This window comes from Lonchura striata, chromosome W (assembly GCF_050655825.1).
Source record: "Lonchura striata isolate lonStrDom1 chromosome W, ASM5065582v1, whole genome shotgun sequence".
In the NCBI taxonomy this organism is placed as follows: domain Eukaryota; kingdom Metazoa; phylum Chordata; class Aves; order Passeriformes; family Estrildidae; genus Lonchura; species Lonchura striata.
The window spans coordinates 15,473,199-15,495,525 of record NC_140743.1 but is presented as its reverse complement, the minus strand read 5'-3'; the positions used below and the strand labels follow the sequence as shown (position 1 = coordinate 15,495,525).

The 22,327-nt window shown below is 46.2% G+C and overlaps 1 pseudogene; it reads right to left on the bottom strand.

Annotated features, from left to right (window-relative positions):
- Window positions 1-2,749: 2,749 nt before the first annotated feature.
- On the bottom strand, window positions 2,750-21,987 carry LOC146763092 (uncharacterized; annotated as a pseudogene).
- Between the last annotated feature and the right edge of the window lie 340 nt (window positions 21,988-22,327).

The following is a 22,327-nucleotide window of genomic DNA, read 5'->3' as shown; positions in this document are numbered from 1 at the left end:
ATTTCAAGTCTCAGGATTGGTGGAAAATATACACAAAAGGAGTGCATCCAGGAAACTTTTGTTTCCATACTAATGAACCCACTCCATTTGTTGCCCAAATTATAAAAGGGTGTTGTCGGAGGGAACTAAAGGGGGTCCCGTGCGACCCACCCCCGGTCAAGAATAAAAATTGGGAACAGTACAAGGTGAGGCAGGAGCAGGGGAAGGGACGCCCAGGCGAGTACCACTGCTGCCAAGAAGATGGTTCACCTCGCGTCTCGAAGCAACCGGGTCGGCGAGCGAGGCAGAGGGGAAAAAGCCAGGTCCCCCCCCAATGGAATAATGCTAAAATGCTCCAACTATTGCCAACCGAGTACTAGGTTCCCCTGGACGACCCATCTGATTGCCTCTGAAACACCAAAAAGGCAACAAACCCAAGAGGGGAAAACAGGACATTATGCCATAAAAACAAGGGCAGGACCCCACCCTTATTGGCAGATTATAAGTATTTTAATGCTTTGTATCATACATAAAGGGGAGGGTTCCCCGGCTCTGCACCAGCCCTTTAAGTGGACGCTAACCGGAATAGATGGCAGGGTAATTCGGAGTCAGATAACATCCGGACCCCCTAGTTTTACCCCACAGTTATGTGAACTAGCCCCTGTAGAGCCCTGTTTTAATACCGCGGGATTTTACATGTGTCCAGCATCGAACCCAGGAAAAGGGTATTGCAATTACCCTGGAGAATATTTCTGTGGGTACTGGGGGTGTGAAATAATAGCCTCAGACTGGCAGGCAGCAGGAGATAAATTTCTTAAAGTATCATGGGGACCCTATGGGTGTACACCTCCACAAAAGGATTCTAGTGGTGCCTTCTTGGGCGGGTGGAAAGGGAGTTGCCAATTTGTGAATTTAAACATAACTGAGCCCATAGACCCAGGATGGATGGTGGGAAGATCATGGGGCTTTCAAAATTGGGAACCTGGAAAAGACAGAGGGAGTGTATTTACCATAAAGAAAGGGCCTGTACCAGCAGACACACAGGCAGTGGGCCCTAATCCTGTAATAGTTGGGGATTTAACAGCTAGGAACCTGATAACGGATAACCAAACTACAACTCCTACAACACCGCCAAGTGGGGATTCCCGGTTTAACACTCTCTGGAAGTTAGTTGAGGGAGTATATAAAGTCTTAAATGCTACTCAGCCAGAATTAACAGAACACTGTTGGCTCTGCTTTGATATTAGGCCTCCATTTTACGAAGCTGTAGGGATATCTGAAAAGGCGAGACATCTTAATGGTAGCAATCCCCCGCAATGTAATTGGAAAGATTCCCGGGATAAAGGAATGACTTTGGCTTCAATAACAGGAAGGGGACGATGTATTGGCAGAGTACCCACACACCTGGAATATTTATGTGAGACGGTTACTAAAGCTAAACGGGAAGATACTCCAGCTAAATGGCTAGTTCCCACTAAAAATACCAAGTGGATCTGCTCAAAAAGAGGATTCACCCCCTGTATTTCCTTAGAAATATTTAACGAAACCTCTGACTATTGTATACAGGTAGCTGTGATTCCCAAAATTATCTATCACCCCAACGAATATATGTATAATGTACAAAACATCCCAGAACACCACATACAAAAATGAGAGCCTTTCACCGCACTTACAGTGGCAGTTTTAATGCTTGCAGGGGGAGCAGGTGTCGGTACGGGAGTAGCCTCCCTAGTAAAACAAACAAAGGAGTTTAATTCCCTGAGGATTGCTGTAGACGAAGATTTGGAACGTATAGAACAATCAATATCACCATTAGAAAAAATCAGTAAGGTCCTTATCAGAAGTAGTTCTGCAGAATAGAAGAGGACTAGATCTGCTATTCTTACAACAGGGAGGACTGTGTGCGGCTCTCCGGGAAGAATGTTGTGTCTATGCAGATCACACTGGGATGGTACGAGACACCATGACAAAACTAAAAGCAGGACTTAAGAAAAGGAAAAGGGAAAGAGAGGCCCAGCAGAGCTGGGATGAGACCTGGTTTAATCACTCTCCTTGGTTAACTACCTTGCTATCTACAATTGCAGGTCCTTTAATATTATTAGTGTTAGGATTAGCATTTGGCCCATGTATATTCAACAAGGTAATTGAAATAGTAAAAAGAAGATTGGAAGCAGCACACCTGATGCTAATCAAAGCCAAATATGAAACTCTCCCTGGAGATCCTGAAGTAGAAGAGACTTTGATTCTAGCCCACCAAGAAATAAAACTATTTGAGGAACAAAATGATAAAAGATTAAATGGGGGACTGTGAGAAACTGCATTGACTTGTTTGTTCATCAAAAATATGAAATTAGGAGAAAAGGGTTAGGGGGTCGGGGCATGGAATTTGCAAGCTTGGGCAAGGCTGGTAACCGCAAACAAAGATTGTGAAAGATCTTGCAGGACTGGCTGGAACTGATAACCGCAGCGGAAGGAGACCTATCACCCCCACTTGTGACACCAATCTCTGCTGGAACTGATAACCGCAGTGGAGGGAGATCCATCACCCCCACTTGTCAAACCAACTACTGCTGGAACTGATAACCACAGTGGAAGGAAACCCATTACCCCCACTTGTGCTGGATAAAAAAGGACTGAAGATAAAAGAAAGGCTGTCAGCTTTTGGCAGAGCCAGGCTCCCCGCTGAACCCAGCGCTGTTTGCTTGCTATCGCTTGCTGTAATTAATAAAATTATTAATTGATCTTAAAAGGCTGAATCAAATTATTCGCCTCAATTTATAACAGCCCTTCCTCGTCCCTAGCGAGACGGGTTGGCAGAACTAAGGCAGCTGTGGCGGTGAGCAGCGGGCTGCAGCGGTGAGCACCGGCCAGACGCCCGGGCAGAGCGCAGGAGCGGCGGGCACGGGGCCAGGCGAAGCGGCGCCGGCCGGAGCCGAGCCTGAGGCGGTCCCGGGGCGGGGCGAACATCGGCGGAGAGACGAAAGGCTCCTTGTTGCCAAACAACAGTGCACGGGGGGAGACGGGCGTTCCCGGGGGCTCGTCCGTGCTGAAATCGGGGCAGGCGGGGCGAGGCCACGGCAGGGACGTCTCCTCTTCCATCCCCACGGTGAAGCAGCAAGGACGGGAGCGATACGGCTCTGCCCCCTCATCTCTCTGCAAACGCAGCCATGGCGGCGGAGACGTCTGCACAGCACCGTGGTTGCCATGGCAGCGACAAAGCCGAGGGCAGCAGTTCTGCCGATGGCAGGATTGCAACACTACAGCAAAAATTTCAACAGTGTTTTTTCAATTCCTTACAAGAGTCAGAAGACCTAAGGAAAAGTATAGCAGTACTGAGTTATTCTCCAAGATACAAAAAAGAATGAACATTATGCAAATCAATGTTATTTCAAATACGATATAGATGAAAATCACTGTATAAAGATAGAAGTATTAGTAATGATTTACCTACCAAAAATGTCTCTAAAAACAAAGCATGTGGGAAATGTCAGTCAGATGGAATGTTGGTATTGAGTTTGTGATTTTTGTTTTTAGGTTTTTAAAGATAGTAATACAAATGATGATTTTTAAGTTTTATAGATAATAATGAAATGAACAGGGTCTATGCCTTTATTCGTGTTCAGCTCTTTATTAAAAAGTCAGGTCGGCAGGGGGGTGTTGTAGCTTCTTCCGGTAGCCGAAGGGTGAGAAGGCGTGCAGAGTCTGTCCCTGGAGTCTCTGTGGCACACTGGTAGCCGGAGGTGAAGAGATGTGCAGTCTGTATCTGAAGTCCCGGTCAGCAGACCGTCCTCTCTCCTTTCCTCCTGGCCCACTGGTAGCCGAAGGGTGGCGGAATGTGCAGAGCCTTCTGCTGAGATCCAGCAGCAGCTATCCCTCTCCTTCCCTTCTGGTAACACCCGGGAGAATGTCTGTCTTCTTTGTGCCTGCTTCCCACAGCCCAGTCCAATCTGGTCCTCTGCAGGTTATGGTGACAGGTCAAACACAGACTAGGGATGGGATTCCCTTTTCTCCAACCAGCACACCCATCCAGCCCCCTCCACTGTAATATAAATTGTGTATTATCTGACTGATTTTTATTTGTTGTTAGTTTCTGTGAAAAATGCATATTTATGATTGGCTTCTGGCAAATGTTACAATGAATATTATATGTATAATGTTAGAAAATTATGCTGTATTAATTCTCTTACATATTGTGTTAAGTGTAGTTTTAGGTTACAACATAATGTTAAAATAGAGACTATGCATGTGGGTGTCCTGGTTTGTAAGATAAGCTTGTATTCTATTTGCCATCTGTTGGAGCTTGGGCAGGTTTGTTATCTCTTCCAAGAACAATGGTTTGCTCCGGAGAGGTAATGGGCCATTGACTGAGTCACTGCAGGCCTGGTAAGTGAGATGCTCCACCCAGAGGGGGAAGCCAAGCACTCTTTTATTGTATAAAGAGGTACCTTTTGGGGGACAGAGCAGCTCTTTTCTTTGCGGGATTTCCCAGAGAAGCAGTTCCTTCGGTGGGACTCCTGAGAGAAGCGGACGGAGCACGGTGAGGAGGCGGCGGCGGAGCTCGGAGGCGGCCCCGGTGAGATAAGTGGAAGATCATTTGTTCACTGTGGTATGCTTGCTTACCTTGGTTTGCATAAGAATGTACTGGTGTGTCTTTGAAATGCTTATTTGCTTACAAGGTGATAAGGAGGTTGAGATTAAAGTCCTGGGTGTGTGTATCTGGTCTGCTTGCTGTATCTCAAAAGAAGAGACTTAGAAGCTATCACAACGACCAGACTCAGACTACATCTGGAGAGTCACGCCTGCAAGGAGAAGTGGGGGGATAAAAGGAAGGTTGGGACAGAACATTTTTGCACGCCGTTGGTGGAGCAGGAGACTCCCCGGCCGCCCAGCGCTGTGCTTTGCCTGCCTTACTCGCTTGCTATTTTAAATAAAATTGCTTTATTGAATTAAGACACTTCAAATTGTCGTGTCACAATTTATAACAATTTGGTGCCGTGACTCGGATGGAGAAGTAGATCAGTCGCTACGGGACGATCGGGAGGCGCCCCGCCCTTATGGCGGCCCGGCTGCCCCAGGCTTTCTGATCACTCTCCACCGACGAACCTAAATTGAGTAACAGGCAAAAGAGAACCGGTTACCCCTGTAATCTTTGTGCACGAAGAACCAGCGAAGACGCAGGACGCGTGAGTATAGGCCGGTTTCCCGCTCGGTTTGGGGTGGTTTTCCCGGAGTGCTGTGTGTGAGAGGTCTCGTGGAGACCAAGTGAGTGCGGACTCTGTATTAGTGCGTTTTCCATTCCCCGCGAGGGGCTGGGCCACGAACCAGGGGAGCATGTGTGTGAGAAATTGAGTGCACTCCGGAAGATGGGACAGAGGAAAAGCAAGCCCTCTGGTCCCATGGGAGAGGGGACCCATGCTAAGCTTCCCCAGATTCCCAGGGATAGCCCCTTGGGTTTGATGATAATTAATTGGGATGCTTTCCCATCTAGAAAAGGGAAAGACAAAGTTAAAATGATACATTATTGTATGGAAGTGTGCGGGGGGGGAACAAATTAGGGGAGACCATTTGTATTGGCCGGTATTCGGGTCCTTTGAGGATTGGATTTGTCAGGCTCTAAATATATATGTTAACTCAAAGGAAGCCTTTGATTCAGAAGAGAGCGAATATGCTTCCCTGTGGACAGTTGGGGAGACAAGGACAAAACTATTTGCCTTATCAGCCAGGGAAAAGAAAAAGAAAAACAAGGAGGAAGATAATATGCCCCCCTACGTTCCTCCTCCATATATTCCTCCACTCCCACCCCCTGCTAGTCAAAATATATATCCCCAGCTGCCTGCGGACCCGGTTGGCCCCGGGGTCCCCACGGCTCCTTCAGACTCTGATGATGAGGCAGAGAGTGGAGGAACAAGGGAAAACAATCGTAGGGTAACTAGAAGTCAGACTAGGAAAAAGGAACAGGAATTGGGGATGTTTCCCCTAAGAGAACAAAGCATTGGTATGATCCCGAATCCCCAAGCGGGACAGGAAGGTCAGCCACCCCAAATAGCAGGGGTTGCCTATGTAACTGTGCCTTTAGACTCTGGGCAAGTCAGGGACTTTAAGAAGGAAATGGGACATTTGTTGGACGATCCTCTAGGAGTGGCAGAACGGTTGGACCAATTTTTGGGGCCCAATGTGTACACATGGGAGGAGTTACAGTCAATACTAAGGATTTTGTTCACGGCAGAGGAAAGGAGGATGATAAGGGAAACGGGTATGAGGATATGGGATGATGAACACCACCAAGGACCCTTAGCAGATATAAAGTGGCCCCTACAAAATCCCCAGTGGAATAACCAGGATCCCTTGCATCGCACTCACATGGGTGATTTGCGAAACATCATCATTCAGGGAATAAAACAATCAGTTCCGCTGGGGCAGAATGTGAAGAAGGCTTTTGGATTACAACAAAAAAAAAAAGGTGAGGATCCCATGGAATGGTTAGAGCGCTTAAGGAAAGCCTTCCGCTTGTATTCTGGGATAGACCCTGATACCCAGGAGGGAGAGGCGGTGTTGAAAATGCAGTTTGTGGCAAATGCATGGGTAAATATTAGGAGGAAACTAAAAAGTTGGACGGATGGCAGACTAGAGGATTAGAGGAGCTCTTGAGGGAAGCGCAGAAGGTTTTTGTGAGAAGGGAGGAGGATTATGGCTGCAGTTGTGCGGGAAGGGCCTAACCCTAATTCCCGTGCAAGGAATGTAGAACAAAGGGAGAATCAGGACCAGAGTTATATTTCTAGGGAAGGAAAAGGAAGAAGTCGTGAAATTGTCTGCTTCTACTGTGGAAAGAAGGGACATATGAAGAGGGGATGCAGACAACAGATAGCGGATGAGAAGGCCTTTAAGGAAGATTGGGGGTGTCAAGGGCTCTATTTGTTGGGGAAGAAACATCATAAGGAGCCCTTGGTAAAGCTTAAAGTGGGACCCCAACAACAAGAGATGGAATTTTTAGTGGATACCGGGGCTGAAAGATCCACGGTGCAAGCCTTGCCGCTTGGATGTAAAAAGTCATCTGACACTGTACATGTAATTGGGGCAAAAGGAGAGCCCTTTGAGGTATCTGTTATCAAGGATGTGATGGTAGAAACTGATTCCAAATTTGGTATAGGTTCTTTACTACTGGTACCTGAAGCAGATTACAATTTATTAGGGAGAGATCTGATAATAGAATTGGGTATTAATTTAGAAGTTATAAATAAAGAATTACAGATAAAGCTCTGCCCTTTAAGGGTGGAGGATGAAAAGAAAATTAATCCTGAGGTGTGGTATACCCCAGAAACGGTGGGGAAATTGCAGATTAAGCCTTTCTCAGTGGAAATAAGTGATCCTGGCAAACCCGTAAGAATAAAACAATACCCTATCCCTAGGGAGGGAAAATTAGGACTAAAACCTGAAATAGATAGGTTATTGGAAAAAGGGCTTTTAGAGCCCTGTATGTCTCCCTTCAATACTCCCATCCTGCCTGTAAAAAAGTCAGATGGGTCCTACAGATTGGTGCACAATTTAAGAGAAATAAATAAGAGGACTTTGGCCCAGTTTCCAGTAGTTGCAAATCCATATACTTTGTTAAGCCGTCTGGGACCTGAAAATCGATGGTATAGTGTTATTGATCTAAAGGATGCCTTTTGGGCATGCCCCCTGGATGAGAAAAGTAGGGATTATTTTGCATTTGAATGGGAGGAAGGGAATTAGCTCACAGGCCTTTTGCCAAAATACAAATAGACTTCACTGAATTGCCTAAAGTGGGTAGATATAAATATTTGTTAGTAATAGTAGATCATCTCACCCATTTTGTAGAAGCTTACCCCACTACTCGGACTACTGCTCAGACAGTGGTCAGAATATTATTAGAAGAAATAATCCCTAGATATGGGATAGTAGAAACAATAGATTCTGATAGGGGACCCCACTTTGTGTCCAAAATAACTGAGGATATCTCACATGCTCTGGGAATTAAGTGGGAATACCATACCCCATGGCATCCCCAAAGTTCGGGAAGAGTGGAAAAAATGAATGGGGATCTAAAAAAGCAATTAACCAAATTAATAATAGAAACAAAATTGACATGGGTCAAGTGTCTCCCTTTAGCCCTATTGTACATAAGAACAAGACCCAGAGCAGATGTTGGGATTTCCTCTTTTGAAATGCTATACGGGATGCCATATGATTTGGAGGAACCCCGAGACCACCCCCGGTTGAAGGACTATAAAATAACCTCATATATTATTGCCTTAATGAAACGCCGCAATGAACTTTGGGAAAAAGAAATCATTACGCAAAGACCCCCTTTAGATTTAAAATACATAAAATACACCCAGGAGACTATGTGTTAATAAAATCCTGGAAAGAATCTACACTAACCCCACAATGGGAAGGTCCTTATCTTGTGTTACTCACTACAGAAACTGCAATTCAGACTGCAGAAAGAGGATGGACACATGCCAGTCGAGTAAAAGGACCAGTTAACAACACTGTGTGGCAAGTAACCAGTCCTCCCGGGAACCTGAAATTGAAGTTACAGAGAAACTAATGGACTCTTATCAGATTGAATACACATCAGACTTATATTACTTAGATAGTGGACTAATTAGTAATTCAAGTGTTAGAGTAAAGTGTAAAAATCAAAATTGTAATTGCTATCCTTTTGTATGCTATATCTGTAAGGTGTGTGGGGAACGGTGGTGGTCACATTGCAACAGAGGGTATCCTCCACGAGGAACTTGCAATTCCTGTTGGAACGTACAAAGAGAGATTACAGCTTGGGTACTGACCTGTAAAGTGACTAGAGGGGAAATCCGATTGGAATCTAAAGAGTGGTGGGAAATTTTCTCAAAGGGCATTCACCCAGACTATTACTGCTACCATACAAACGAGCCGAGCCCATTTGTGGCAGAGATCATAGAAGGCCTTTGTAGGAAAGACCTAAAAGGGGTCAGTTGTACCGCACCGGAGGTAAAAGATCAGAATTGGCGTTCTAATTGCATGCGGCAAGGCACTAGAGGGCATAAATCCCCTCCTGAAGAATACTCTTGCTGCCGAGAAGATGGTACACCCTGTGGCTCGAAGCACCCGAGTCGACGGGTGAGGCAGAGGAGTAAACAGCTGTGGAGGAAGGAGCCCTCAGGATGGAATACGCAAGCAATATTTGCGGAACTACCCCGGGACTGGGAGTAACAAAGGCAGAAATAGTTTTTGGGCTCAAGGGTATTTTGGTGAGAACCAGCTAATAGAGGGAAAGAAGTCACAAGGGTATAATTGTTGCAGTGTGAGAAACCAGACCCCACATGCCATTTGGTACTGCTTGTGATTTTCCTTTGTATATCTTGTAATACTGCGGAAGTAACAACTCATGAACCTTTCAAGTGGACTTTAGGAAGATGGGAGGATTCACGAGTTATAAGGAGCTGGAACTGGGGTGGCATCCCTAGTAAATCAACAAAAGGAATTTAAAGCATTAAGAATTTCAGTAGATGAAGATCTGAGTAAAATTGAGCAGGCCATCGATGGATTGGTAAAATCATTAAGGTCCCTATCTGAGGTGGTGTTGCAGAACAGAAGGGGTTTAGACTTGCTATTATTACAAGGGGGATTGTGTGTAGCCCTGAAGGAGGAATGCTGTGCATACGCTGATCATACAGGAGTTGTTACAGACACCATGGCAGAATTAAGGAGAAGATTAGAGCAGAGAAAGAGGGAAAGAGAGGCACAGCAAAGTTGGTATGAATCATGGTTCAATCAATCTCCTTGGTTAACTACCTTGTTATCCACCCTTGCAGGACCTCTGATACTGATAATATTGGGACTGACCTTTGGGCCATGCATCTTCAATAAGGCAATAGAAATAGTGAAGGGACGCTTAGAGGCAGCACATTTAATGCTCATTAGGGCAAAATATGAACCCATACACGATGTAGATGAGACCCTAATACTAAGTCACCAGGAGTTACAAAGATTCAGTGAACAAAATAAAGATAAACAAGAAAAGGGGGAAATTGAGATAAGTGGGAGATCATTTGTTCACTGTGGTATGCTTGCTTACCTTGGTTTGCATAAGAATGTACTGGTGTGTCTTTGAAATGCTTATTTGCTTACAAGGTGATAAGGAGGTTGAGATTAAAGTCCTGGGTGTGTGTATCTGGTCTGCTTGCTGTATCTCAAAAGAAGAGACTTAGAAGCTATCACAACGACCAGACTCAGACTACATCTGGAGAGTCACGCCTGCAAGGAGAAGGGGGGGGATAAAAGGAAGGTTGGGACAGAACATTTTTGCACGCCGTTGGTGGAGCAGGAGACTCCCCGGCCGCCCAGCGCTATGCTTTGCCTGCCTTACTCGCTTGCTATTTTAAATAAAATTGCTTTATTGAATTAAGACACTTCAAATTGTCGTGTCACAATTTATAACACCGGCGCAGAGGAAGACTGGCCCCACTGCCGCCAGATCTTCAGAGAAAACTATACCCTTCTAAAGATCACCACTTCAGCTGCAATTCATCAGCCACTGCAAGAGGAGCAGCTATCATTTCAACCGGACTGCTACCAACACCCCGAATCCTCAGGTTGTGGACTTTATCACTAGTTTTGTTTGTACCAATTGCATTTGCCTTTTTAAATTGTTATTTAGTTTTCTCCTAGTAAAGAATTGTTACTCCCATTCCCATATCTTTGCCTGAGAGCCTTTTAATTTAAAAATCCTGGTAATTCGGAGGGAGGGGGTTTACCTTCTCCACTGCACAGGAGGCTTTTGCCCTCCTTCACAGACTCCTGTCTTGTCAAACCGAGACAGTGGGGGAAGTTTTTTAAGGGATGAGATACTTGCTTTGAGGAACACCTAAATCTTCCAAAGGAGAGGAATTTCTGGCTTCTTATCAGAAGAATCTAATTTCTTCAGGCCTTGCTCAGACTCGAAGACGCCAGGGGATTAAAGGAAGCAGTTGACATACAACAGACAGAGTTTCTTGTTTAGAATAGAATGTATGCATAACCATAAAGGATGTATGAATATGCAATGAGTGTATTGGTTTAAGGGTGATTCCTTTGTTCACAAGTTATGTTTTTCATGTTTTAGTGTCTGAGAGCATCCGGACGTCCGTAATTCTTTGCTTTTTATTGTCTTGTAGTTGTCGTAACTCTAAAGTTTATTACTCTAATTGTATTATTATTTTTATAACCATTTTATTATTATTAAACTTTTAAAATTTTAAAAACTGTCCTGGGTTGTAAGATAAGCTTGTATTCCATTTGCCATCTGTTGAAGGCAAAACCGGTTGGACAGGTTTTTGTTATCTCTCTCAGAGACAATGGTTTTGCCCTGTAGAGGCAATGGTTTGTTTATACACCATTGACTGATTCAATGAAGGGCTGGTAAATGTAACACCGTGAGGGGTCCCACCCAGAGGGGGGAAGCCAAGCACTCTATTGTTGTTTAAAGGGGTAGCTTTTTGGGGAGAGGAGGCAGCTCTCTGGGCGGGACTCCGAGAGAAGCAGCTCTCTCTCTCTTCGCGAGATTCCTGGGGAAGCAGCTCTCTCTCGCTCTCTCTTCGGCGGCACTCGCAGCGAAGCAGCCGGCGCGCGCTGAGCCGACGGCGGCGGAGCTCAGAGGCAACCCCGGCGCAGAGGAAGACCGGCCCCACTGCCACCAGATCTTCAGAGGAAAACTATACCCTTCTAAAGATCACCACTGCAGCTGCAACTCATCAACTATTGCAAGGGAAGCAATTGTCCCAGCAGAACTGATACTGGCATCCCTCAGGTTCTGGACTTTTTCTTTCACTGGTTTTGTTTGTACCGATTGCATTTGCCTTTTTTTTTTAAATTGTTGTCTAGTTTTCTCCTAGTAAAGAATTGTTACTCCCACTCCCATATCTTTGCCTGAGAGCCTTTTAATTTAAAGATCCTGGTAATTCAGAGGGAGGGGGGTTTGCCGTTCTCCATTGCACAGGAGGCTTTGCCCTCTTTCACAAACTCCTGTCTTGTCGAACCAAGACAGAATTTGGCGCCCAATGTGGGGCCCGAGGGCATTGAGAGGGAAAAAGGATTAACAGTTCTTAAATAATTTGGTTTTTTGTTGTGTGTAAAAACATCTTCAGCATCACCATGTGGTCTAGTTTACCTTGGTTTGGGTGGCATGTGATCGTAGCTATACTTTTCCCATTTGCAGACCCTTATCTAAAAATAGGTCCTATAACTAAGGCTACAGTGTCTGTTATCAAGTTTGGCTTCTGGGTTAATTGGGTGAGGAATTCATGGATCTTTAATTTCCTCTAGAAGGCAGGTACATGAATTCATAGCTACCACACGTTAAGTGTATGTTTTTAGAGTTACTTTAATAACGGTACCTACTGCGAGGAAATAGCACCTGGGCAAACTTTCTCTCAACCTTTTAACCATCTTTTTAAGTCTACTCCACCAGTTCTCAAAGGGTTAAGATCCTTTATAAGTGCTAATGATACCATACAATGGGTGGTGTTGCTAATAGTCCTGTTATATTTAGCATTCAAAGATAAGGGAAGATTAACCTAGATAACTACCCTCACACCTACACCACAGACTCGAGATGCTGCTGCTCCAGAGCCTGACCCTGCCCCACAGCCCACCTCAGAAATGAACCGCCCAGATTGAGTGAGGGTTCTGGTTAAAGAGATACGAGAGATGCTGAAGGAGTGCATTTCCCCAGCTGGTGAGAAACCGGCCCTTTGCCTTGAGGAGGGACAGTCTAATAGTACAGCTGTAGAACCCACTAATGTTACAACTGTCCAGGTTCCAGCTGAACAACAAAGGCAGTCACGGTCAGCAGCAGTGGCCCCGGTAGAAACAAGGAAGTCTAAGGTGAAAGCAGAGCACCCTGCAGATAGGGACAAGAATAGAGGAACCTCACAACCCACAGGGGAGCCAGAGATTGCTATCATCACCGAATCCCTGACATACGAAAGTCTTCGCAATCTGCATAAAGACATTGTGCGACGAGGGCGTGAGACTTATGCTACCTGGCTACTCCGGGTTTGGGATCTTATGGATACAGGCGTGCAGCTGGACAGTAGTGAGGCAAGGAACTTGAGACCCTTGACCCAGGACTCGGGTATAAATCAGGTTTTTGTAAGGGAACCAGGGTCCCTTTCTCTCTGGGAGCGGCTCTTAATGAGTGTCAGGGAGAGGTTTGTCCACAGAGAGAGAATGCAAGAGCACCATCATAGAATGCGCTGGAAGACCCTCGAGGAAGGGATCCAACAGCTGAGGGAAGTGGCAGTATTAGAGGTACTCTTTAGGAGGGATAGACGACACAATGATGACCCTGACAAGGTCAGGTGTACGGAACAAATGCTGTAGACTCTGGCAAATCTTGGGCCATCTCAATACGCCACCTTCATTGCAACAATCAATGCTGACACCCACCGGGAAACAATAGGTTCTGTTGCCAACAAACTTAGGAATTATAAGAGTATGATTAATGGCCCAATGCAGGCTCATATCTCAGCTGTGATTAAAGAGTTTAAAGAGGAGATAAGGGAGAAGATAAGGAAGGTTAATACAGCACCCGTGAGAGTCACAGGCCCCAAAATCAGCACCCAACAATCCCCAGCTAGAGAGAGAGGGTACACCCCAAGGGCTAATCTGTGGTTCTTTCTGCGTGACCATGGGGAAGACATGGGGAGGTAAGATAAGAAACCCACTTCTGTCCTGGCAGCACGGGTCCGTCAACTCAAGGAGGGAAACTCTAACCGGGGGAGCTCCACCAAAGTGAAGGTAGCCTCAACCTCCCGTGACCAAGCTTGTGGGTACGATCTGTCAGACCCCCTTGAAGGGACCTCTAGTATGTATGCCCAAGGAAAGAATGATAACCAGTGTTAGAGGGGCCCTGTCTCTAGCCAGGGAGAGGCACGGGAAAACCGGATCTTCTAGACAGTGTAGATCCGATGGCCTGGCACATCAGAGCCACAAAAATATAATGCTTTAGTTAATACTGGTGCACAGTGTACTCTGATACCGTCAGGACATGTAGGGACAGAGCCTGTTTCCATTGCTGGTGTGACAGGGGGATCACAACAATTGACTCTGGTAGAAGCTGAGGTGAGCCTGACTGGAAAGGAGTGGAAGAAACACCCTATAGTAACTGGCCCAGATGCTCCGTGTATCCTAGGCATAGACTTCCTCCGGAACGGATATTACAAAGACCCAAAGGGACTCAGGTGGGCTTTTGGAATAGCTGCTGTAGAGGCAGAAGACATTAAACAATTAAACACCTTGCCTGGACTGTCAGAAAACCCCTCTGCAGTAAGACTCCTAAGGGTAGAAGAACAACGCGTGCCAATTGCGACCTCGACAGTGCACCGCCGGCAGTATCAGACAGATCGAGATGCCGTGATCCCCATCCACAAAATGATTCGGGAGCTAGAGAGCCAAGGGGTGGTCAGCAAAACCCACTCACCCTTCAACAGCCCCATCTGGCCTGTGCGCAAATCTGACAAAGAATAGAGATTGACTGTAGACTATCGTGGCTTAAATGAAGTGACTCCACCGCTGAGCGCTGCTGTACCGGACATGCTGGAACTCCAGTACGAGCTGGAGTCCAAGGCAGCAAAGTGGTATGCCACCATTAATATTGCTAATGCGTTTTTCTCCATTCCTCTGACAGCAAAATGCAGGCCTCAGTTCGCTTTCACCTGGAGGGGCGTGCAGTACACCTGGAACCGACTGCCCCAGGGGTGGAAACACAGCCCCACCATCTGCCATGGACTGATCCAGGCTGCACTAGAAAAGGGTGAGGCTCCAGAACACCTGCAATACATTAATGACATCATTATGTAGGGAAGCACAGCGGCAGAAGTGTTTGAGAAAGGTGAGAGGATCATCCAGATACTACTAGAAGCTGGCTTTGCCATCAAGAAGAGCAAAGTCAAGGGACCTGCCCGAGAGATCCAGTTCCTGGGAGTGAAATGGCAAGATGGACGGCGCCAGATTCCCACTGAAGTCATCAACAAGATCACAGCTATGTCCCCACCAACCAGCAAAAAAGAAACACAAGCTTTCCTGGGTGCCATAGGTTTCTGGAGAATGCACATTCCTGAGTATAGCCAAATTGTGAGCCCTCTTTATCTGGTTACCCGAAAAAAGAATGATTTCCACTGGGGCCCTGAGCAGCAACAAGCCTTCACCCAGATCAAGCAGGAGATCGCTCATACTGTAGCCCTTAGCCCAGTCAGAACGGGACCAGAGGTCAAGAATGTGCTCTACTCTGCAGCCGGGAACCATGGGTTGTCTTGGAGCCTTTAGCAGAAAGTGCCTGGGGAGACTCGAGGCCGACCACTGAGATTCTGGAGCCGAAGTTACAGAGGGTCTGAAGCCAACTACACTCCCACAGAGAAGGAAATCTTGGCTGCCTTTGAAGGAGTTCAAGCCGCCTCAGAGATAATTGGCACAGAAACACAACTCCTCCTGGCACCCCGACTACCAGTGCTGGGGTGGATGTTTAAAGGAAAGGTTCCTACTACCCACCATGCCAGTGACGCCACATGGAGCAAATGGATTGCCCTCATCACTCAACGCGCCCGTATTGGAAACCTGAATCGCCCTGGGATTTTAGAGATAATTACGAACTGGCCAGAAGGTGAAAACTTTAGTCTCACTAATGATGAAGAGCAAGTACAAGTGGCAAGGGCTGAAGAAGCTCCACCATACAACCAACTACCAGCAGAGGAGACCTGCTACGCTCTTTTCACTGACAGTTCCTGTCGCATCGTAGGGATGAACCAGAAGTAGAAAGCAGCCATATGGAGCCCCACACACCAAGTTGCACAAGCTACCGAAGGAGAAGGTAGATCGAGCCAACTCGCCGAACTCAAGGCCGTTCAGCTGGCTCTAGACATTGCTGAAAGGGAGAAGTGGCCAAAGCTCTACCTTTATACTGATTCATAGATGGTAGCCAATGCTCTGTGGGGCTGGCTGGAAAGGTGGAGGAAGGCCAACTGGCAACGTAGAGGAAAGCCAATCTGGGCTGCTGATATATGGAAAGACATTGCCTCTCGGGTGGAAAAGCTGACGGTGAAAGTCCGTCATGTAGATGCCCATGTCCCCAAAAGTTGGGCTAATGAGGAGCACCGAAACAACGAGCAGGTAGATCAGGCAGCAAAAATAGAGGTGTCAAAGATAGACTTAGATTGGCACCATAAGGGGGAGTTATTCCTGGCTCGATGGGCTCATGATGCCTCAGGTCATCAGGGCAGAGATGCCACCTACAAGTGGGCACGAGACCGAGGGGTAGATCTAACCATAGACAGTGTTTCCCAAGTTATCCATGACTGTGAGACGTGTGCTGCCATCAAAGAGGCCAAGAGAGTGAAGCCCCTATGGTATGGTAGGCGGTGGTCCAAGTACAAGTATGGGGAGGCCTGGCAGATTAACTACATCACACTGCCCCAGACACGCCAAAGCAAGCGCTACGTGTTGACCATGGTAGAAGCCACCACTGGATGGCTGGAGACTTTCCCTGTACCTCATGCCACTGCCCGGAACACCATCTTAAGCTTAGAAAAGCAAGTCCTGTGGAGACACGGCACCCCTGAGAAAATTAAGTCTGACAACGGCACCCATTTCAAGAACAGCCTTATCAACACCTGGGCCAGAGAACATGGTATCGAATGGATATATCATATTCCCTATCATGCTCCAGCTGCCGGCAAAGTTGAACGGTGCAACGGACTCCTTAAGACTACCCTGAAAGCACTTAGTGGGGGAACATTTAAAAACTAAGAAATTAACCTGGCAAAAGCAACCTGGATGGTCAACACCCGGGAGTCTGTCAATCGAGCTGGCCCTGCTCAGTCAGAACCCTTACACGCAGTAGATAGAGATAAGGTCCCTGTAGTACATATAAAAAGTATTTTAAGGAAAACTATTTAGATTAATCCCACCTCAGGCAAAGACCAACCCATTCGTGGGATTGTCTTTGCTCAAGGACCTGGTTACACTTAGTGGGTAATGCAGAAAGATGGGAAGACCCGCTGTGTACCACAGGGAAACTTAGTCTTAAGAGAGAACTGGGTGTAAGATTTCATGGTGTGCAGATGGAAATAGAATAAGGGGTAGATAATGTCCTGGGTTGTAAGATAAGCTTTTATTCCATTTGCCATCTGTTGAAGGCAAAACCGGTTGGACAGGTTTTTGTTATCTCTCTCAGAGACAATGGTTTTGCCCTGTAGAGGCAATGGTTTGTTTATACACCATTGACTGATTCAATGAAGGGCTGGTAAATGTAACACCGTGAGGGGTCCCACCCAGAGGGGGGAAGCCAAGCACTCTATTGTTGTTTAAAGGGGTAGCTTTTTGGGGAGAGGAGGCAGCTCTCTGGGCGGGACTCCGAGAGAAGCAGCTCTCTCTCTCTTCGCGAGATTCCTGGGGAAGCAGCTCTCTCTCGCTCTCTCTTCGGCGGCACTCGCAGCGAAGCCGCCGGCGCGCGCTGAGCCGACGGCGGCGGAGCTCAGAGGCAACCCCGGCGCAGAGGAAGACCGGCCCCACTGCCACCAGATCTTCAGAGGAAAACTATACCCTTCTAAAGATCACCACTGCAGCTGCAACTCATCAACTATTGCAAGGGAAGCAATTGTCCCAGCAGAACTGATACTGGCATCCCTCAGGTTCTGGACTTTTTCTTTCACTGGTTTTGTTTGTACCGATTGCATTTGCCTTTTTTTTTTAAATTGTTGTCTAGTTTTCTCCTAGTAAAGAATTGTTACTCCCACTCCCATATCTTTGCCTGAGAGCCTTTTAATTTAAAGATCCTGGTAATTCAGAGGGAGGGGGGTTTGCCATTCTCCATTGCACAGGAGGCTTTGCCCTCTTTCACAAACTCCTGTCTTGTCGAACCAAGACAAAAACCAAGGGATTGGCGTTTTTCACAGTTTCTTTACTATATGCATTGTTCTGTTCTTTATGTTTTTTCATGTTTATAACAAAGATGTTGATATTTCCATTTCTTCATGCAAATTTTAGGGAACAGAATTGAGAAAGGAACCTCCAGTCCCTGTGGGAGGTGTTGGGTTTGTTTGTATTTGAACAGGTGCAGAATCTGGATGGATTTCAGTGAAGAATGTGGAAGTTATCAATTGCAAGAAAGCACTGATCTCTCCACAAGCGGAAGCAGAAGATGCACAGAAAATATAGATTGTGCAAAGATTTGTGTTTCACCCACAAAATATCATGGACTTTGGGGTGTTTTTTTCATAAGTGTGTGTTTTAATGGTGTTATAGAATTTAGTTACTAGGTTTTGATTGGTTTTAGTAAGGCCTGTGATTTTTCTGTCCATTTTGCCATTGTTTTTCAATGGCAAAAGAAAAAGGGACAGTTAGATAATTGTAAGCATAACATTATTATAAGTTATAGCTTGTATTTAGAATTAAATTTGTTCCTTTCATGTTAAACAGGGCAATCAAGAACATGAGAAATATGTAGTAGGGCGCACTTCTGTAATATTAGCCTCATTTTTCACCCCACAAGTTACTTCAGTGCAAGCTCTCACACAATTGAAAGTCCTGGCCCGCTGGACAGGAAAGTAAATAAATATTCATTCTAAAATGTTAAGTGAGTTTGCCACTGATATAGGTAGTACCTATCATGCAGTTCTTCAAAACAGAGCTGCCATTGATTTCCTTCTTCTAGCACAAGGACATGGGTGTGAAAAATTTGGAGACATGTGCTGCATGAATTTGGCTGACCACTTCACAAACAGCTATCACAATTGACAGACAATATTAAGAAACTTGTTATTGTAGACCCTTTGTTTGCTAATTGGCTCAATTCTTTAGGTTTTCCTAGTTGAGTCAAAAATTTAGTTCATTTTGGTATTGTATTTTTTCTTATTACTATGATTAGTTTAGACTCTATACTGTGTTTATTATAGTGTATGCAAAAGATAGTGCACTGTGCCTTCAAGTCAGCCTGGGTAGCTCAAAAACAAAAAAGAGGGAATTGTTACAGAATTTCTGAGAGAGAGAGGGCATGATTTATGTCTGGAGTGAGAATTGATCTACCCACTTAGACTAAGCCCTGATAAGCGGCCTTGACGGGCCTAGAAGCCATTGATGCAGTGAGAAATCAGTTGTGGCACAGTTAGAAATTATGTTAAGGTAACTACAAAGTAATGAGCTATTCGAGTGTAAAGTAGAGTAGAGCTGCAGTGTGAAAAGCCTGACCACCTTAAGGCAAAGGTAAACAATATTAGCTTGCCAATCAGAGTGCCTTTGTAAACTGTAAACTATATAGAAGTGTATAAAAACTGCCATCTTCTCACTAATAAAGTGGAGAACATTGCATTAATCATATTGGTTGGATGTGCATTCTCTGTCCTGTCCAGCTTTCCCATTTTATGAGGTCCCTGGCTTTGGCTGTGCATGAAGACCTGAAGAGGATTGGTAAGTATTCTTTTGGGGGGGCAAATACGGGGGATGAATATGTGTGAATGAGAGGTGGGCTGGTTATCCCAGACCTGCCAAGTGAGGAGTTGTGGGAACCCCGGCCTTATTCTGGGTTCCCATGTGGTGGTGAAATTCCTCCTCCAACCCGTGCTTCCAAAGAAAAACTCCGCAGGCTTTTGCTGTTTGGTCTCAAGGCAGTTTATTGTTAGTTATCTAAAAGATTGTCTTCTCGGGCTGCGGCTGCTTGGTCAGCAGCCCGGGCAGAGGCACACACACACCCTGACACCCTCTCTGTCTGCTGTCTTCTTCTTCTCTCCCCCCGCCCAGGGCTGCTGCTATCTTTTATATGATATATTACGTATTACATGTTTATAGTTTTCCCCCAATACCTACTACCTATATTACAAAGTGCTTTTCTACTCTAAACCAATCTGTGAGTGCCAACATCACCAAGAACATGGAGTCAAGGAAGAAGAAGGAGGAAGAACAGGATCAGCTCACTTTCCTCCATCTTAGAACTCCTGACCCCCATGTACAAAGTAAAAACCCCCCTGTACAAGTGTTAAAACCCCCCTGTACAATACTAAAAAAATTTACCCTCTGTTTTGTAACTAGTTTTACTATACTATCTAACCTTTTGTGACTGCTTGTTCCACCTCGAAAGTTGGTAACTCATTCCATGGCTCAAACTCAAAATCACAGCTGTTTCCAGCTGTCTGCCAGGGTCTAAAATGCTTCTGACCAAGGCCTGGAACCTCTAAAAATGTCTGAGAGACATTTTGAGTTCCCACAAGGAGTCTCCCACACTACGGTGAGGCTTCTGGGTCTCTGACTACTCTGCTTGTCAGAGAGCCGAGTCCTCGAAAGCCGGATAGCGTAATGAAATCTTCCTCTATGAAGGCGGGACGGCACACAGGCGGCTTTATTCCAGGAGGGTTTATTGAGGAACAGCAATTCAGGGAGCGAAGGGAAAACAACCACTCCGGGAGGGAGCTCGCTCTGAGAGCTTCGAACAGGGGGCGGAATCGGGATTATAACGGGGACAAGAGAGGGAGGGTCCAGGCATGAAGCGTTCAGTGAGGGAAGGCTTCGGGGGCAGAGTCAGGGTCGAGTGGCAGGGTTATAACCAATGAGGGTAAAGGGAAAGAGCGGTTTCAGGGAAGGAACCAATGGAGGTATAAAGAACAAAGAATTTTCTAGCACCAAGGGATGACAGACATACTGATTGATAACAGGGGAGGCAGGGAACTACACACCTGTCACCTCCCAGGGTAATTCGGGGGGACAGTTTCCCAAGTCCCCTCCCACATCTCCCCCGTTCTTGTTAATTAAATAAATATTTGCTAAAGTCTTGGTAAGCGTCTTTTTGAAGATGGTTAAGGCAACTGAAATCAGAAGGATAATTATGAAAATCCAAAAGAGTCCTTTTAAAATGGAGGCTGCCCACCCGGGAATGCCCCACTGCATCAATAGTTTGTGGACGGGGTCCACAGCCGAAGTTTCCGTTTTGATGTCCTGTACTTCGGTCCGGATCCGCTGGATGTTGGCTTGGATGGAAGTGCTCCGTGATGTTAAATTGAAGCAACACAATCCTTCGAAGTCCTCGCAGCTGTGGCCATGGGCGAGCAGCAGGAAATCAATAGCCGCTCTGTTTTGTAATGTGGCTTGCCTGGTGGTTTGCTGGTCTGCCAGAAGATCGGAGAGGGCGGCAGACGAGGCGTTGGCATGCTTACTTATCCAACACTCTAGGTGAGAAAGCTCACCGAGGGCCTTAGCTGCTGCATACCATGGTAAAAAGATGGATACAGCGACCCTCTTTGTTTTTCCCCAATCGTAAATTTCGGAGTCACAATTTTCGTCGAATTGAGCATATGATCTTTTGGTGCGTGCCAATTGTCTTTCTTTTTTCCAATCTAGAATTTGAGTTCTGTTTGGAGTGAGGGTAGCAAGCTTGCCAAGGCTGCATGGGCCTCCCTGGAGCCGAGATGGAATTCCCGACCATACTCTGTCCCCACAGATAAGAAACATCCCCCTGGGCAATGTCTTGGGATGAGTGGATGAAACCGAAATCACCTGGCTAGTATAATTGCACCAGGTTTGGCTGTTATATTTTTTACTGATAGGTGTTACATCTTTCCGGTATGTGTTTTTGGCCAAGTCAATTCCGTGCCAATTTTGACTTGGCCTCCTATAATAGAATTTGACACAATATCTAGCTGTGGAGGACCCCAGTAAGTCCAATTCTTGGGGTTCCTCTTTGCTGTTGGGCAAAATTTTGGTCCACTCATCTCAAGTATCGACCGGGTTAGGCCTCCTACCCGTGGTTCGGAGCAGGTCGGAATTGGATACCGGCCAATCATCAGCTACCAAGGGGACCCCTACCAGGCAAGTGGACAGGGGATTGTCCACGTTGCCCATGGCCAGACATAGGTTATCCTGCTGCAAGGACTTTGCCAGCGTGATCCAGACGTTTTCTTTCGGCTGTGGTACCACCCAGCCATCTGCTACATGCAGCCACAGGAGGATGGAAAGCGTGGCTGCAACCAGCTGGGCGCAGTGGGACATCTTCTGTTGTTCCTTTTGGGTGAATGATGTTCTGACAGCCATCCTAGTACTAAAATTAAACAAAACAATATTACCAACATACATTTGGTTCCCTCCCCTCCCCCAGCTCCCCCTTTTGGGTTAAAATAAAAATAAATTTCAGGACGGAGGGGTAAAGGGATGACGGGTTAGGTATGAGGGTAGAGGGAACGGCACAGGAGGGGATGGGGTGGCGGAAGTTGTTAAGTCTTGCAGAGGTAGGTATGTCCTTGTGATGAGGACCCGGGAGACGATGTTGGGTGGTCTTCCGGTCCTCTTCTTTTTTCTCCGTCGCCACGCCACTGCATTATCTGGTGGTGAT